The following is a 16907-nucleotide window of genomic DNA, read 5'->3' as shown; positions in this document are numbered from 1 at the left end:
AAGACTTCTGATGAAATATTTCGAGGCATTGGGAGAATATTTGACTAGAAGAAAAATGAAGATTTTCTGGTCAAGTTCTCTATGAAAGCGGATGCTGTTCCGATTGCACAGAAACCCCGTTCAGTACCTTACTATTTACAAGAGTCATTACGTAAATGGTTAGATGAGTGTATCAAAGACGATATTTACGAGGTAGTCCAACCAGGTGAACCAATCACTTGGTGTTCGCCATAAGTGGTTCAACCAAAATCACGTTATGCAGGTGTGGACAAAGAGAACCTTGAACCTCATATGATCAGGGCAAGTGTTGATTTGCGTATTCCGAACAAATAAACAGAGAGAAATAGGATATTGCAGGCGCCAATTGTAGAAGATTTCACTTGCAAATTCATACATGCAAGTATTATTCGAAGATGGATTTGCGACAAAGCTATCACCAGCTGACCTTACACCCAGACTCTAGATCTATTGCGACTTTCAGCACACCCTTGGGTAATATGAGACCCAAACGGCTTATATTTGGTGCCAAAGCTTCTCAGGATCTTTTCGATGAGGCGATGTTCAGAATTTTCGGTGATATTCCGTTATGCATGAATCAAAGAGATGATATACTGATTGGAGGTACGACATTAGAGGAACACAACAAGACCTTGCAAACAGTTCTGCAACGTGCAGAAAAACTTTGGTATAACTTTAAACAAAGAGAAGTGTCAATTCGGTGTGCAAGAATTAGAATTCTATGGATACAGATTTACAAATAAAGGATTGAAACCAACTGCAGATAAAGTGAAAGCTCCAGGATCAAAAGAAGAGGTCCGTAGTTTCTTGAGTATGATAGGATATTTATCCAAGTTTATTCCTCGATATGCAGTCTTACCAGCACCTTTGAGAATATTGACAGGTAAAGATATTCCTTTCTCATGGGGTCCAGAAGAGCAAGCTGCGTTTCAGAAACTGAAAGATAGCATTACTGATGAGAACACAATGGCATTTTTCGATCCAAGAAGACCGATCATTGTTTGGGCAGAAGCGAGTTTTCACGAAGGACTCTCAGCTGGATTGTTCCAGAAAACTGGCAAGGGACTGCAACCCGTTCATTACATAAGCAGGTCTATGACAACTGCAGAGAAGTGATACAGCCAAACAGAAAAAGATGCACTGGTTGTCAAGTGGGCGAAGACAAGATTTTTGATGTATTTGCTTACAGAAAATATCATTAAAATGATTGTATTCAACGAACATGGCGTTGTCACTGATAGCATAAAGTAGAGATACTGCGGAAGATGAGATACTGCGGAAAATCAAAGATATCATGAGAAGAAACCGTTGGAAAGATTAAGGAAATGATGATCAATGGAGAGAACGCTTATTGCGTATACCGGAAAGATGTAAAAAGAATGAAGGTTGAAAACCAAGTTACTGGTGATGACACTGGAAGACAAGTTACCAGTGAGACTACTGATGAACATGAACTAAATAGAAGAGTTCAGCCCAAACGTACTCTACGATTACCATCAAGATCCAAAGACTATGTTTTAGACTTCAAGAAGCGAAATTAAAATTCTTTAAAATTTATCAATTTGTCCTTTCACATTGGCTTATCTACAATATGTGTTTAATTACTTAATTATATAATATGAATCTTTTATAACTTGGGAGAAATGTGATAATCTATTTTTAGAACGTCTTTTATTGTAAGTGACGTCGTTACTGGGTAACGTCGTCAACGTCATTGTTTTGTTTGCTGCATTCTACAATGATTGATTAAAATTAAAAATATGAATTATTGTTAGTAATTCATGAACATAACACATATGGTTGAAAAACGCAGTTACACACTGTTTTTGAAAGTTGTTACAACACTTGTGGCTAGATCAAACACGCTTTTACGCTGAATTGCAAGTGCATCGTTTATAAAAGGTAGTGGTTGCCCTAATTTCCTTTGAAATTTAGACAATATCAAATAACCATAGAATAGTGGCAAAGTAGTTCAGAAAAAATGTGCTGTTGTATCTTTACATCTATCTCCATACTGTTTGCAAGAGATCCTATTCCCAATTATTAAATTTGATTGATTGAATCTAAAAAGTACCCTAACATGAGTTGATTTGACAGCAAGTTAAACAAAAAAGGTCAAGCTATGTATACAGCAATAAATAACGGCTAACAAGCGAAACCGGTAACAAAGCATTAAGACGTCAATTATAATGTCAGTTATGACGTCAAAGTCCAGAATGATGTCCGGTCCATTACTAAACATGCGATAGTCAGGCCATTGTTGAAGAAGGTCGGACTTGAACTTGTGCTATCCAATTATCGCCCTGTGAGCAATTTGCCATTTCTATCGAAACTTATAGAGAAGGCGGCTCTTTTCTTATTAAATAAACATGATAGTGAATACCATCTTCTTCCCAAGAATCAGTCAGCGTATAGACGCTTTCACTCATGCGAAACGGCTTTACTCCGATTAACCAGTGACTTGTTGGAAGGTTTGGAAAATCAGGAGGTCAGTGCTCTAATTGCACTGGATCTGAGTGCCGCCTTTGACACTGTTGACCACGATATTTTAGTGCAAGTGTTTCACTCTCAGTATGGGCTATGTGGTACAGCTCTCAACTGGATTGACTCGTATCTTAGGCCACGCAGTTGTAGTGTAAGTGTAGAAACTGCTATTTCAACTCCACGCCCATTAAAATGTAGCGTTCCCCAGGGTAGCTGTTTAGGCCCCTGGCTCTATCTCACTTGCGCAGGAACTCTATTTCATGTCATTCCCCAGTCATTAGAGAGTTTGAGATTTCAAACTTCGCCTTCCCCTTCAACGCCTCTCATATATATTTTGGGTACAACGTCACCGATATGCATGTATTTTATTTATATCACACGTTGCTACTAAAGTTTTCCATGTAATATCACGTAAGCCTAAGACTTCTCTTTATTACAATGCGAAATAAAAAGCTTAGTTTCAGGATTTCTGCTTATTAAGTTATTTGATTATCCATTATATAATTAGACTAAATTTGAAACACTATCAATAGGGATAAGAATAATGAAGTTTTGTATGGCTAATGATTTTAATTAAATACATTGAATTGAACCTGGAAGTATGAAGTTATCAACTGATATTGAGAAACTTTGAGATTTTGTTCAAACTTTAACTTCTACGGCATATTTTTGTCCCCAGGCGGTATCGAATATACCAGATGGGCCTTTTTGTCGTATGAAGTGAAGTTTTGAACGTCCGAAGATGTGATATCACGAAAGTCGAACCTTCATTCTTTTTACATCTACTCTGTCCACATACTCGGCATCAAAGACTGAAATCGGGATGGAGGCACATGGCATGAGAGTCATTTTACTTGAAAAATAAATAATTACGCGCGATTATCATTTGGTGGAACATTTTATTTTCACATCCAAATAAAATCAATCTGTTTGTGTCGGACACTTAATACGACAATTGCATTTTAATTATAAACATAAAATGGTACTAGTAAGACGGAAAATTCTTCTGAAGTATCAGACAATTTCAGATCTATGATATCATGATGAGAGACGTTTCCTGTTAGCCGTATGAAATAACTCCATTCTTTAAATGCACGGAACCAGAGCCTGGCAGAGGGACATTGTGGGTTAATTGCCCCTTTGATTCTTACATTTTACAAAGAAAGTCGGTCTTGAAACTCGGTGTGACCCTACCCTACCCCTACCCCCCCCCCCCCCCCCCCCCCCCCCACGAAATGGATGACCCCCTCTTTAATGTTGGTGTCCCTCTAACCAAAATTCCTGGATCCGCAGATGCTTTACTTATAAAATAGTATATTAAAATCATATTGTGCTGTCTGAGAGTTTGGCATTATATAGAGTCATACAGAGTGTCATTATCACTTTGATATGATCATTATAGGTTATTAACTTTGTATGTGGATATATGCACGAGTTCTGCAGCGGTAATATTGCGCGACTTTAGGAGCGCAATATTGTCTTCGAAAGAACGAGTGCATATATCCACATACAAAGTTGATAACCTTTTTATTACATATCCACTATCAAATGATTAATTTATATCTAAATTATCGTTCTGTCACGAAAGACAGGAAAACATAAGGAAAAAAATTCTCCAAAAACGCAATAAATAAATCAAACTGACGCGCATTAATATTTTCTGCGAAAATGACGTCAACTTGTTGTCGCAACGTGCGCGTGGACGCAATGGACGTCACGCGATTCTTATCATTACAACGTTAAGAAAACATTCCACGTCCTATATTAGTCCAACTCATGACGTAATTATAACTTTCACTTCATTTCAGTCTGATAAATTACTACGTGCCAGTATCTATTAGGTCAGATTAATCAAAGTGTAAAAGTAAACAAAATGTTGCAAAAATTACAAATTAAACAAACACACAATAGCAACAGAAATCTAAAGAAACGAGATCCGCAATGGACGGACCGTCAGGGGAGGTAACTATAGTCACGGATTGGGGCTAGTCCGATATGAAAGCGTTCAACGTCATGATATGGAAAAATATTGCACGATCGCGGTCCATTGAAACCCAATGGAAAATAATTTTAGGTATGTAATAATCATTTGTATTTCCTCTCAAGTATGATTTACAATCGTGCATTGTATACTGACTATACTGACATAATTTTATATAAAACCTAAATGTTTGGAGCAACACTAACGAGTTTTTACATTGTTCACATTGTTTTATCGTTTTATTTTTGTTTTTTGTTGTTGTTGTTTTTTTCTTTTTTTTTCTTTTTGTTTTTGTAATCGCTCTAACATCCATGCGATGATTACATTAATTGACATGTTTTTTTTTTATTTTATTTTCATTTTTCATTTTTGGTTGCGGGTTTATCCCGCTACCAAAGTTAAGTGTATTTCTGACAATCATGTAGCACCTTTATTTGATTCCTCCAAATCACATCCAAAGGAATTTGTTCATGTGCTACACAAAGTAGTCCCATTCATGAACAATGCGGATGAATTATCAATGATCAAGCAGTTCTTATTCATCCTCTATCCATTCACACTGGCCATTTAGATTATATAAGATCTGTCAATGATTAGGTATTCCAACCCATGATTACATCACTTCCAGCTGTTCATGTAAGGTCAGGCAGAGTTTATCTTAGATATGAGGCACATTAGTATTTGTTTCTTATACATGTATATTTATAGATTGGCATTTAAAATGAAAATAACTCTAGCAAAACCCGCAACCACCAGACATCTCAAGGCTTTGATTAAAACCTCTTGTAAAATTTCTGCCCTTTCGGACAATTGGTATCAAAATGCACGAAAAAAAAAACGATCATAATTACGGATAAATTGAATGGGCGGATTAAAAAAAGTAAGGTTTATTCTTATGTCTGAAATCTCAAGGAATTTTAATCGAACTTCAACTTCATACGTTAACTTCGCAAGTGTATGGGTTTGCTGATGACCATATTGCCAACAAACGCTTTCGACCAACTTCAGTTGAAAATGAGAAACAGGCTATTCAAGAACTTGAAAACTGTGCATTCACCATTGATAACTGGATGAAACAAAACAAACTTAAAATGAATACGTCAAAAACCGAATTCATCTTATTCGGTAGTAGACAGCAACTTGACAAATGTTCAATAACAGAAATTGACATTGCGGTTTAAGGATCATGTCAAGAGAAAATGTCAGACCGCAATGGTTAATTATCTTAGAATCAAAAATATTAGAAAATAACTTACTAAAGAGGCTACTGAAATTCTGGTATTATCACTGGTCATTTCACATATAGATTATTGCAATGCAATACTGTATGGTATTCCTCACTGTGAAATTCAGAAAATGCAAAGGATACAAAACATGTGTGCCAAACTCGTTTTAAGACTCAGCAAGTACGACAGTTCAAAACAAGCTTTGTTCCGATTACATTGGCTTCCTATCAAAGCTAGAATTGAATTTAAGATTTTAACTGTCATGTTTAATTGTTCAATCGTCCAAGCTCTTACTTGACTGAATTATTATCGGAGCAAGCACCAAAACGTAGTTTAAGGTCTTCAGACTCTGTTACAGGTTGTACGAGGTACCATTTAACAAACGTAAAACATTTGGCGACAGTAGTTTTCAAACTGTAGGGCCGAAACTATGGAACAAACTACCAGTAGAAGTGAGAAATTCTGATTCGGTAGACACTTATAAGAAAAAGCTCAAAACACTGTTTTTGAAAAACTTTGAATCATGGTTCTGATTATTTCTCTGTTGGTGGACTGAATATGGTAGAGACGCTGAATATACTCTACTATGTAGTGTGATCGACGTATGCTTTATACGCTATGTTGTAACTTGCACTGTACAGTAATTTTGTCAAATATGTCATGTTTCATTGTTTGATTCCATTATGTATATAGTTTATCATGATTTTTCTTTTTTAATCTAATGTACAACGCCAGTGGTGAATATACTATGTGTAAAATTAGGCGTTTAATCAAATAAAGCAGTTTCAGTTTCAGTTACTACCCAGAAGAAATGAAGCCAGCATAATTTTTACCATATTATTTCGGACAGCTTATACGAATATAATTTAAGCCTTCTTGTGATTTTGCCTCATTCAAACACTTAGATTTTTATACACCCTATAATGTGATAACGCGACACCACAAGACAACATGACAACGGATCGGAGATTGTTTTCCTATTGCAGTAAGTATTTCTAATTTTGTTTTTACATAAATGAATCTATGAAAACCAGATTCCTACCTGAAGTTCAATAATTCGCGATTTCCAGATTCAACATTTGAATTTTACAATAATTCAATATTTAAATAATTCACAATTTCATGAATTCTCGATTTCAATTATTCAGGATTTCAATAATTCAGAATTTCACAAATTCAGTAATTCAAGATTTCAATTATTATTCATTAATTCATAAGTTCATAAATTCACGATTCCTGTATTTCATGCCAAGAATTCTCGATTTAAATTATTCAGGATTACAATAATTCAGAATTTCACAAATTCAACATTTCAATTATTCAATAATTCAAGATTTAAATTATTCAATTCACAGCTTCATAAATTCACGATTTCCATATTTCATGTCAAAAATTCAAAAATTCAATTATTCACGATTTCAAGAATTCTCGATTTCATTTAAATACTTCATGATTTCTTCTTCACGAATTCATACTCAGAAATCGTGAATTATTGAAAATGAAATGTCACCACCGTCTTTCGTAATATTCATATACCTTGTGTTATTTCAGGCTATTGTGGCGACACTGTGGTCAATTTGCAAAATACATCGAAAACCATAAAAAACAAACTTAAATACTATAGCCAAAAGAAAACTTTTTCTGAAACATAAACAGCAGGGAAACGAAAAATATGTCTACATAATGTCGATTCTCCTATTAGATATTTTTTTTAAAATAAACTATTCCAAAGAATATATATTTCCCCAAAGACCTGAGTTTACTGTAAGACAACCGAAGAAGGAACCGCAATAATTATTCTCAACATATGTTTTTGTACCAGCATACTATGTGATCAATAAATGTCATCAGCGGTTGACGACTGCATTATATTTATGCTTTATGTAAAGAACAGTTACTGTAGTAATCACATCTTTTTCTTACATCATCTATTTGTTAGAATCATTCGTACAATCTCAATAATGAAATGAATGCAATGAAATAAAAAAAAAACAACAAAAACATACAATTCGGACGCTTTTACGTCGCTTTGGAATAACATATCTTCATATTTAAGACTGATTGAAGTAAGCAGATTTACTTCAGTGTTGTAAACTTTCAGGATTTAGATGGGAATGTCCCCAATGTAATTTTAAGAAATACATGATGCTTTTGCAGGACTATAATCAACAGCGGGAATATTCTACCAAATGTTGCAATCGTTATTTATGTATAGCAATTTAAAGCCACATCTGTGACTAGATATAGCAAATCACGGCAATTATAAGTAATTACGTAACAGCTTCTATGACAATTTTCCCTGTTAATGTATTTGATAAAATAATAAAATGTTCGTAATAAAGGTTTTTAGAAGATATTTTGGACGTAAGGAATGTAACTTAGCAAACTTAGCAAAATAATAGGTCTAGGTAAGGTTGTATTTGTTCACGAGAGGTACAGAAATGTGGAACACACTTCACACCCCTAGCATGTATCGTGTTGAATGGACATGACAATCCTGAAGGATCAGAAGTATTTACACAAGCAGTGTTTTGTTTGGCAGTCCATGGCTTTAGTTGCCAATGTGTGTATTATGCATTAAATCAGCTGTTGGAGTTCCTTTCATGACTGCTGTTCTATGAACGTGTAACATGGAAGGGATAAAGTGTTTGAGAATTTTTGCTGAATGAACTGTTGTAAACACAGTAATGTTATTTTGTAGGCCCCTCTGCACTAACCTCCTTCATGTGTACGCTTTGAAGTTGTTGTCTGTATGATTTAAAATGTCCATGATTTTACCATGTTCTAAACTATATATATGTTGCTGCATTGTTAAGAGGCAACGTTCTAGAAACATTGCATTTACTTGAAAATTGTAAAGTATCACAATAACATAATGGATGTATGGAGGTTCGCCCTCATTTGCAGAAAGAAAAAGATGGAAGAAAGGATATGACATGGTTGCTTTGTTCCAGTTACGACAACAGTTCAAACTGCCCTTGATGACTTTCTGCAATAAGTTGAATGTATTTGGAAGCTCAGTATATTGTAAATGCAAGGGTAATAAATGATTTATGTGTAAATAGCTGCGTTTGGCTAGGTTAACACATTTGGTGATAGGGCTAATTTTTGACGAAAATTCCAAGTCCATGTGGCGGGATTCGAACCCGCATCGCTAGGGTGCTAAGGAGTAGACAAACATACGCAGTTGTAAGAGATTAATTTAAAAGTACAGACCGTAAAATTGCAGAAGAAGCACGAGAAGTCAGTTCATGTCATTTTCTGTGGCGCGATGATATTGTCCGTTTCAAGTAAAATATTTCGACCAGTTTCACATATCTTGAATGTTTGATCTAATCATGACTTTGGTGTATAATTTTAACATGTTTTTTAAACAGGTGAGATTTGTCTGAAAGTTTAAACGGACATACTCGGAAAAATCTTCTGTCTAAGTGGAGGATGCTTCATGAAACATGTCATTTTATTGAAAGCTTCACCTCGATTTAGTGACCTACCTTTTCCTCCCACACGAACTTTGAGCAAATCATCCGGATTATACTGCTATAAAACAACTGTTTTACAAGACAGCAGAAAGACTACAAAACTTCCAGTATTTCTGGAAAAGTGCTAATATTTATATTTAATAATGTGTATCTTTTTATTAAGTTTACATATGTATAATCAATACAAACGTCTTTGTACAATTTTATCTGTTTTTGCTGAAACTTCTATACATGTATCTTACAAAGTTGTTATGGTGGTATGAGCATGAGATAATATACCCCTGGGAGAAATGCCCATCCTGCTAAGATAATTTTACCGAAAATATACAAGAGGACCCAATTACGCTATTTATGAGCTACTTACTGGCTAACGTGATAAAGGATGACACGCATTTCTTGTAATAATGTAATTTTACCTAAACTGATGAGTGATATAGTGTGCGACAAGGGCCTTACGTAGAGCACGTTTTAGGGATTGTTCTACAGTAACTCAGATAAATATACATATGACGTTGCCGTAAGTTTGCCAAAATGCAACAAAGGAAATAGCAGTATTTATTTTATAATGATATTATTAACTTACAAGCGTATGTCTGACAAATGACATCGAGAAATCTAACTGAACATTCAGAAAGCTGCACTTTCCAGTACCTGATATTTTCCACTTTGGTTAAAAAAATAATATTTTTTTACAATAGAATCTCGAGGGCTTGGTGCAAAACTATTGTAAGTGTATATAAATAAAGAACAAGATACAATAGTTTTGCGCCAAGCCCTCGAGATAATGACTTACTAGAGAAGGAACATAACGGTAATAAAAATACGCTTGTCTTAGAGGATGTTAAAACTTACTAAACTTAAATTTTATATTATATTGAACACTTTTGCTTTACTTTAAGGTGAAAAATAAACTAGAACTCTATGATAAAAACCGAGTAGACCGTTTCGAACATGTTAGACAAGCAAACATATGGTACGTTTTATTTAGCATGGCTGATTTTGCACTGCGACAACATACTTTTTACACTATGTTTGTTTTACAAGTAAGATCGAAGCATTGACCTCTCGTGAAAATATAATGCATGTGACGTTCACTGTTTGCTTTAAGTTACTATGTTGAGAGCTGCCGGTTACGTGCCACCACAACTATTGTAATGCTCTTTTGTTTAACTTTTTGACAAGTGTCATCTGTAAAATGATGTTTGTTATAATTTCTTCTTTATTTGATGTTTTATATTTTCAGACTACATCTATGATAGTAATGGAATCATATTATCGAAAACTACGTGGTTTAAAACCCATGACTGAACAATCTAAACTATTTTGTCATCCGGCCTAACCCCTCCCAGAACATACCGAGACCATCATAAAGCCAAGTCGTCTGTAAACATAAGACAATCCTGAGCTAGTTAATGCCGAAAGGAAAGGTGACAAAAGCAATTTTTACCTTCCGTTCTAAAATTAAAATTCACAAATAAAATAAGTTGATTAATCTCAAGTTTATCTTAGTGGCGCGATATTTGAAACCTTTTCATTAAGACGGATAGTCCGATATGGCGGACGAAGATAGAGTGCGTATACAGTGTACAATGGTTTTAATGTGTGTAATTATGGGGATACTTAAGATTGTTTGCCTGTACAAAGGTGAGATTTACTCTTTTATAAATACATTTCATATAATTTGGACTTTTTTCCTGTTCATGTGTATTTGACGCAGCACGTCTGTTATATAATATATTTTCATAACAGTTTCTATTTTTGTGCGGCCTGTTTTGCCATGTGCGGCTCTGTTTACTGAATTCAATGCTTCTATGAAGTTAATTTATTTTTAAAAAATATTTTCCTATAGTAGAAGAAATCCGCTCAAGCCGATGCTAGGGGGCGAAACTGCTGCCCTGAATAGACCTAATTAAACCAAGTGTATGCTGTTGTTTTACTTAATTACATGCTGTGATTGCAAATATATTGCAATGTGTGTAAAACCTAAAGCAATGTGACAGTGTACAAATGAGTTTAAATGTTGCAAAGTAATAATTTACGTCTAACTCTAATTTCCACTAGCTTTGTTTGAACTTGTATTTCAAAGGTCAAATTTACGTCGGTTGGCCGATTAACCTGGAGGTCTAGAATTCAAACCTCGTACTAAGACAAAATTTATTTGTGTTTATTTCGTTTAGGCAATGGACTCCCGAATAAAATAAAAGCTTTTCCCTCTTTTTATAATGACCTGATGTTAAACTAGAAAAATAAAAGCTTTTCTTTTTGTATGTATATTGCTGGTCTTATTTTATCGTACTTTGTATGTAACATACACATGCTTTATTTACTCTAGCTAGTTTAACTTGTAGGGTAATACAAATTGTAGATCCGATCAAAACTACTGTTAATTCATTCAGATAAAAGATTTTTATCTGACAGTGCTGTTGATATAATAGATATGCCGCACTTTCTAATAGTAGATATTGAAACTCCGCAGGTCGCCAAATTGAGACAGCGGCAAAATCGTGCCTTGCTGATAGCAAGTGGTCTTAGTTGTTCGAGAAATTATAACTTTATCAAAAGATGAATTTGTTCGAGAGTTATTTGTTGGCAACCATCCAAAAGCATTGGCTAAATTGTCTTCGTCAACTAATTTGATGATTCGTGAAAATCTTAATGTATATAATTATATTGTAAGAAGTGTCTGTTAGTAATGTCATAAGAATATAAATTCAAAAACCCAACAAAACATCTTAATTTCATGCAAAACATAGAACGAGTGGATGCTAAGGAAGGGGTACGGGTAGAAAAGGTTAGCGGTGGGGATGGGGGGGGTGCGGAATTGGGAAAAGGGAATGCTACGTTCCTTAAACACAGTTACCCTACAACGTAAACCACAGCAGCGCAGACACATACATACAAAAGAAAACAAATACATATACACATACATAGATAAACAAGAAGACAAGTAAGATATAACAATACTGTGGGGCACCACCCGAGACACACAGACACACAAACATTAGCAAGAAAAACAACTTATAAATGTATAAAGGGGAAATGACGATCGGGTTTGTGAGGAGATAGAGGACAGAACCGCTTACAACAAACAAGACAGCATACGCGTCACAAAATATCAGACGGACAGAAAAAAAGTTGAAAATAGGGGCATCGCTTTAGAACGGTCAGTTACCTGGGGGTTTAAACTCACTAAAGGCATGCCAACCTCGCACTTACCCTATTTCAACAAGTTAGTCAACACAACGTAGATAAAATCACTCTTCGCTGAGAAAGACTCTAAGACAAATGACAAAATATCAGATCATATAATGTAAAACATAAAATTAGGGTCAGTCTAAGGTATACTTATAATAATGTACTTAACAAATTGTCTGAAGTCAGAGCACCAAGAGTTTAACTTATGGGCACGACTCAAAAAGCTGCAAGACAAAATTCCACTCCCTCCATCCTTTTTTTAGGATTGAAGAAAAATGCATCAAGGAGTCTTACACTTAATTAGTAATCGAATCATCAAAATAGGAAATCGTAGCGATTAACTGTAGAGGAGTCAGTCACAGAACATGCACTGTGCTAAACGATTTTTGCATTTAGCCTCTTTTGATAAACTTTTAACAAGTTTTACAAATATCTGAATAAAATAAGGACTATATTTAATTTTCCGAATTTTATAAACTACATCTCCATAGCATTCTGGGTGTATAAGACCAAGTTTTAAAAGTATCTTAGGTTAAAAGTATATTTCTTTAACAGTTCGGACAATCTGTAGTTTAATTTAGTGAAAGTTTTCCATAGTTTATGACAACGGTAACCATGTTGTAGTAATTCATTGGTGATACTAAGATTTCTATCATTACAATCCTCTAACTGAGCATGCTCTTGCAAAACAAATAAATTGTGAAATATAGACACCGTATGATGTTGCTCATGAAAAGAGATTAATAAGGTATAAAAGGTAAAGGTAAAGGTATTGTTTATTGTAGTGTCGCCCTTACTGAAAGGGCCAGCCAATTTGGCTTATGAGACACCTTTATTGTGCGTACCAATTACCTGCCAACTCATACCGCTATGCCAGGCGCAAGGCGGACAGAAGTCGGTAACCATTCATTTAACTAGCTCGCGGCTCACGAACCGGCCATTTCGGAACGACTCCCATGACAAACATCCCCCGGACGAACGATCCCCATGGGGCTCGAACCTTCGACCTCCCGACGCCTTAACCGCTTGGCCACGGTGACCGGTATATTTGTCACTCCTGACTTCAAGGCCTTTTCCTCCGGATATAATGCTAAATTTGCATTTGTACTCTTTCAGGTCTTTCCAACTGGCATTCCGTATTTACAGTCGCTAGTATAAGCTATGAAATGATGAGTTCACGTCTGGTTTGCGAAACTGAAGATTTACTCTCAAAGGAACAAAATCGTGTCGGAGTTCCCGAGTTACTTGCTGCAAATTCCTTAGGCAGTATGTATAACAATTTCCATGATTACGGGCCGCGGTTATCGCAGAAATTAGTAAACATACATTCCATCAATTACCAAGGTATTGTATATCTACGCTGTTTTGTTTATTCTATTCCGTCCAATATATTTATGTTTAATACTCCAGTTAATCATGTTTGTTAGCTTAAAAGTTAACTTTATTTTATCTTATAATGTATTTTTCAGTACTTCACTTACGCTACTGGTTTTTATAAAGGAATTGGTGTGATTCCATGTGTGAGTCTACTGGTCTACTGATGTCTCCGACTATTCAATCTTTCGTTCATATACTAGACAAACGTTAACAATGCTCTTTTGTATTACAATTTTCAGCATTCTGCCAAATTTGAGCAACGCTGATTACATATTACAATGAAATAGAAGACATAAAAGAAATGTGTTTTGGTGCACAATCGTAGATATTGTTTTGGTTTGTATCTGTCTTTTTTATGTTTGATTAATGTCTGTTTATCTGATTATTGATTTATTATGTTTTTATTATTATTATTATTATTTTATTTTATTTAACATCGCACCGACACATGATAGGTCATATGGCCACTTTCCAGCTTTAATGGCGGAGGAAGACCCTAGGTGCTCCTCCGTGCATCATTTCACCACGCGCGGGCACCTTGGTAAAACCACCGACCTTCCGTTGATTAGTCAGTAATTTATTTAACATACCACGGTGAACCATTTACCAGAACCTGTCCTATCATTGTTACAAAGTTAGACTGGACAAGAGGCTACGTATTACGTACACATCTATCGTGCAATTATAATGCTCATTAACTAAGTTTCCATCAAAATGTACGAAATTTTTGTACTCTTTAAGTATAAATAAAGCAGCAATTCAAACAAGCTTTGTATTTAATTTATTTATTTTCAGGTGGCATTAATGGTTTGCTGCTCTTGTTGTATTGATGAACCCAAACACAAGCACAAGTCAGAAACATTGGAACAGACTGTCTAAACAGAACTAAATATTAATATTTGTTCGATTTAACGTCGCACCGACACAATTTTAGGACACATGGCGACTTTCCAGCTTTAATGGTGGAGGAAGACCCCAGGTGCCCCTCCGTGCGCAATTTCATCACGAGCGGGTACCTGGGTAGAACCACCGACCTTCCGTAAGCCAGCTGGATGGCTTCCTCACGTGAAGAATTCTACGCCCCAAATGAGGTTTCGAACCCACATCGATGAGGGGCAAATCGTTTCAAGTCAATGACTCTAACCACTCGGCCACGGAGGCCCCTAAACAGAACTAAAACCATTATGTATTTAAAGATACTGAAAAGAAGAAAGAACTATTTCTTTTAAATTTATTATTTGGAATGTAAATTTAACTGCATACACTTTTTTTCTTAGTTCTGTTTTTGTAAGTTATATCTTATTTCAACAGACATCCTTTCACATAATATATCATGAATAGTTCAGTGAAGTGTTAATTATCTTGTTCTGTGTATAACAAAAGGAAGTCCATGATATAAGATAGTACAGCTTTAGTTAACGTTTCAAAGTTTTGCTTGCAGTAGAATATACGATTATTGTAATTGTTATTCACTGACTGTGTCACCATGTTCTATGTTGAATTATTATCTGTTTGTAATTCAACATATTCTTTCTTAGGTTTTGATCAAAGCATATATATCGTATATTGAATATTGTTATATTACATCACCCCCTACCATCTTCTTACCTTTTAGCTACCTCCCACACCCCCAACAGATACACAATACCTGTCGATATTTCTTTAGTAGAAACAATATATTCTTGTCACAGTGTATTCACTTACAGCCATATTTTGGGTCCCGTGCGACTGGAAAAAAAGATTAATGCGACATATTCCAATCTGCTCCGTAATATCTGAAGTTCTTTTAAGCCATGTCGCCAGTCTGAGAACAATAGCACTATTTCAATGTAACTTCATAGACATTGTGCTTGCATAACCATCTAGCAAAGTTGTTCATGCAGGCAGCATAGCTCAGGTGAGTGATCTAGTACCATCTGGGTCCTCTTGGTTATGATTTCATATAGTAGACAGTATTTCGAACCTACCCTGATGACCCAGTTTTAAACCTGATCAAGTTTGTTTCAAGACAAACAGTTTTTCCATGAATTACATAGATCAGGTATAATATATAGTCTCTGAAGTGGTAACATTTTTTTCAGTAATTTGACAAGAAACAAGACCATCCACTTTGTAAATAGAAAGAGTTAGAACTCCACAGCTTGCCCATCACGACAAAATCGAAAACAATGCAGACTCGGTTCGATTGAGCCTGTTCTTGAACGATGTTGGAAATGCTTGTCACCGTCCACGTCCTCTAGCCTGGGGTAAAGAAAAACTGAGCATTTGCCCCACATTTCAAATATCTTGCCCCCACATTTCAAAGATCTTAAAAGATAAAAGAAAATAAACAATTTAGACACATTCGCAAATGTTTTTATATGGCGATGTACACCCCGACCTGGATAGTGTAACAAAAAAAAAATCGAACAATGTTTGAAAAAAGAAAAAGGTAAAATATACTAAGAAGCATTTTCTTTTATTTGAACTTGTAATCTCGTTTGACCCCATATGACACAGTTTTGAACTTGTCATATATTATGCAAACTAAGTTTCATAAAGACCAGGAAGAAATATGTATGACATCGAGAGTCTTAACAAGAATTTCCTATGATTTGACAAAGCAATCGATCTTTTGACTGCACATGACACTTTATGGTTAAGCGTAAACGGTAAAAAATATTAACACAAGGCGACGACGGACATAACGGTATCACAACTGATCACTTTGGGCTTTATGTGCTCGGTTAAGTAAAGAAAGATATAGTATAAGCTGTGCATTTGTAAAAACGGCCAATACACGTGCACGTAAACGCCGGCAAGTGACATGAAGCTATCAAAATAATTATGAACTATTTAGTCCGGCACTATGCTACTTAACACACTATATTTTACTATTTCTTAATACAATAACGCCTACTTTTGCAGTTATACCTTAACATGATCTTTAAAATCAATATTCATAAATAAGCATTAGTTAATACTGCCTTCCTATATCTTTCTTGCGGCGATATATGCCAGATCGGATCTAAGTAGAAGATATATTATTTGTTTTCCGATATGGGAGAAGAGCTAGAAATTATCTAAAAAGCATAATAATAATTAAGGTACTTATTGTTGGAATACTAAAGAGTGTATGTCTGCACAAAAGGTGAGTCTTAGATT

The sequence above is a fragment of the Mercenaria mercenaria genome, unplaced genomic scaffold (genome assembly GCF_021730395.1).
Source record: "Mercenaria mercenaria strain notata unplaced genomic scaffold, MADL_Memer_1 contig_4520, whole genome shotgun sequence".
NCBI lineage: Eukaryota > Metazoa > Mollusca > Bivalvia > Venerida > Veneridae > Mercenaria > Mercenaria mercenaria.
Note: the sequence above shows the minus strand (reverse complement) of the source record.